The sequence below is a fragment of the Gekko japonicus genome, unplaced genomic scaffold, assembly GCF_001447785.1.
Source record: "Gekko japonicus isolate JY-2015 unplaced genomic scaffold, Gekko_japonicus_V1.1 scaffold78, whole genome shotgun sequence".
Classification (NCBI taxonomy): domain Eukaryota; kingdom Metazoa; phylum Chordata; class Lepidosauria; order Squamata; family Gekkonidae; genus Gekko; species Gekko japonicus.
This window is the reverse complement of record NW_015165236.1, coordinates 634,057-637,240: the sequence shown is the minus strand read 5'-3', so window position 1 is coordinate 637,240 and position 3,184 is coordinate 634,057. Positions and strand designations below refer to the sequence as shown.

The 3,184-nt window shown below is 57.1% G+C and overlaps 1 protein-coding gene across 1 annotated transcript in view; it reads right to left on the bottom strand.

Annotated features, from left to right (window-relative positions):
- The window catches only part of NDE1 (nudE neurodevelopment protein 1), a 19,770-nt gene extending 16,935 nt beyond the window's left edge, over positions 1-2,835 (bottom strand). The window contains exon 1 of the mRNA XM_015409916.1: positions 2,790-2,835. The gene's annotated coding sequence lies outside the window, so the exon portion shown is untranslated. The remainder of the gene's footprint in view (positions 1-2,789) is intronic.
- Positions 2,836-3,184: the final 349 nt, after the last annotated feature.

The following is a 3,184-nucleotide window of genomic DNA, read 5'->3' as shown; positions in this document are numbered from 1 at the left end:
CAACAGACCTATAAAGTAGGCCGCTGACAGCGTCCCTATCTTATTCCGGAAAGGCTGGCCTCACGCCCTCCCACTAATTTGGGACACGGACAAGGTTTCAGCCACGGCCTCTTGCCAGCGCTTCTTCCCGGCCACTGCCCCGGGCGAGGGAGTCAGGAATCCGCCACCCTCCCGCCCTGAACAAAAACAATCGGCTCCTATGATAGAAGCCAGAGACGGCAGAAGCTCGTTGACGGCAGAAACGGAGGCCTGGTTGAATGTTAATGATATCCTGCTTCCCCAGCCAAATGCCTCCAAGACAGCCACCTCCTTCCCTCGAGGAATAGAGAGTTTTTCCCCTGGCTTTTTAAGAAGAGAAACTGACATACGGCTATAGTCTTATGAGATTAAAGTAAAGGTAAAGGTTTCCCTTGCTCGAAAGCCAGTCGAATCTGACTCTAGGGTCGCGATGCTCATCTCCGTTTCAAAGCCGAAGAGCCAGCGCTGTCCAAAGATATTTCCGTGCTCATGTGGCCGCCATGACTAAACACGGAGGCGCACGGAACGCTGTTCCCACCGAAGTGGTCCCTATTTATCTACTTGCAATGTCTTGCTTTCGAACTGCTAGGTTGGCAGGAGCTGGAACTAGAGACGGGAGCTCACTCCGTCATGCGGCACCCGGGTCTCGAACTCCTGAACTCCTGACCTTCCACAGCCTGCAGTTCAGCATCTTAACCACTTGATCCAAATTTCCCACTTTCCTTTTCTTTTTTTTTTAAAAAAAGTCTCTGGCCTTTTTCCATTGCAGTGGTGTGCCTTTCCCCTTACATCTCAGCAACAAAAAGGGCGAGAGCGGAGTTTGTTTTTTAAATGAACGCTGGGGGGGGGTTCAGAGGAACTAGAAGATAGGATTGTTACGATGTTATAAGGCTGTAGGGATGTGTGATGGTTGATCTTTTAAGAACAAAATCTTCTCTCCTCCCTCCCCCAACCCTTTGGCAGAACGGCAGCTGAGGAGGGTTGAAGGCCAAGGGAGGTTGGGGGACTGGACGCGCCTTAGTGACACAGACACAGCCAAAGAGACCTTAAAATAAGCTCAAGGCCCGTAGTGCGAGAGGAATCCATAATCGCAACCAAACCCTGACTGGCTACCAAGTCTGCCTTGTCTCCTCTGACGGAGACGGCCGCAGAAAATGCAGCCTCTCCCGCCTTCCGTGCCCTTTGGCCCCCACTGTTGACAGTGCTCTGTGCCAGCCGGTGTGCGTGTCTGCCAACGGAGCGCGCCCTTCACGCAGCTGACGGAGTGGCTGCCAGTCCAGATGCTGTTTGGATCGCTGCAAGAATCCGGTTCGGTTTTGGGCGCCAGAACTTCCCCAAGCCCCCTCTTGGGGATCCGGTTGCTCGGTGCCGAAATCCAGAACGCCATTTCACCCTGTGGTCCGAACCGCTTCCCCAACCGGGTCTAGAAACTTGGGATTTTCTTTTTAAATAAGGACAGGGCAGGAGATCTGGGTCTGCTGGTTTCAGCCCTGGGTCTTAGGGACTGCCCTAGGCCTTGCCCCAGTGAACGCCAGCACGGGGGCAGGGCTAGGGTTGCCAGGCTCCAGGGGGCGCCTGGAGAACCCCCAGAACTGCAACTGATCTCCAGTCTGCAAGGATCAGTCCTCGCCCCCAGTGTTCCCTCTAAGCTGAGTTGGTGTGAGCTAGCTCCCAGTCTTTTAGCCTCCGGCTCACACATTTTTTGTCTTGGGAAGGAGGTGGCTCCAGAGCAGCAAACTAGTTTATGCAGCAGCCGAATGGCTCGCTCACAACTTCAAGGCCAGGAGCCCACATGGCAGAATTTTTGCTCACAGGACTCCACCGCTTAGAGGGAGCAGGGCTTGCAAGCAGTGTTCCCTCTAGGCTGAGTTAGTGTGAGCTAGCTCACGGTTTTTTAGCCTCAGGCTCACACACATTCTTGTCTTGGCTCCGGAAGGATGGGGCTCCGGAGCAGACTCGCTTATGCAGTGTAGCCCAATCGCTCGCTCACAACTTCAACGCCAGTGGCTCACAAAAGTAGAATTTTTGCTCGCAGGACCCCGCAGCTTAGAGGGAGCAGGGCTTGCAAGCAGTGTTCCCTCTAGGCTGAGTTAGTGTGAGCTAGCTCACGGTTTTTTAGCCTCAGGCTCACACACATTCTTGTCTTGGCTCCGGAAGGATGGGGCTCCGGAGCAGACTCGCTTATGCAGTGTAGCCCAATCGCTCGCTCACAACTTCAACGCCAGTGGCTCACAAAAGTAGAATTTTTGCTCACAGGACTCCACCGCTTAGAGGGAGCAGGGCTTGCAAGCAGTGTTCCCTCTAGGCTGAGTTAGTGTGAGCTAGCTCACGGTTTTTTAGCCTCAGGCTCACACACATTCTTGTCTTGGCTCCGGAAGGATGGGGCTCCGGAGCAGACTCGCTTATGCAGTGTAGCCCAATCGCTCGCTCACAACTTCAACGCCAGTGGCTCACAAAAGTAGAATTTTTGCTCGCAGGACCCCGCAGCTTAGAGGGAGCATTGGTCGTCCCCCCCCCCCGGGGGGAGGAAACGGCTCCTTTGTAGGGTGGGGACCCCGCAGCACGCCCCCTCCCCACGCGGAGGCTCCTCTCCAAACCCCGCCCTCCCGCAGGCTCCACCCCCACAAACCTCCAGGAACGTCCAAACCCGGAGCTGGCACGGGTGGGGGGTTGAGAAGGGCCTACACAGCAGGGAGGGCGTGCTGCTCTCGAGGAAGAGGACCCCCACCCGTGCGCGCCAATAAGGGGACGAGGGGAAGGACCGGGCTCACCTCCCTCCCCGCGCCGCCGTCCCACCGCCTCCGCCGGGCTCTTTCTCTCGCTCTCGCTCGCTCTCTCGCTCAACGGCCGCCGCGTCCCACTCCCGTCCGAATCGGCCCTGCGCCGCGCCTCATTGGCTGCCGCCCGCGCGCCGCCTCCAATCAGCGCCCTCGGAACGTCGGGAACTCGCCGGCCGTTGCAACTTTGTTGCTCTTCTTCTTCGTCTTCTTCAAAGGGCGGCGTGGCCGGAGGAGGGCGCGGGTGGCCAACCTCCAGGCGGGGGCGGGAGGGCGACCAGGGCTACAGGTTGGGCCGCCGACTTCCAAGTGGGGGCTGGAGGGCGACAGGGGGTACAGCTTTATTTTATTTGTTTGATTAATTTAATTTATACCCCGCCCTCCCCGCG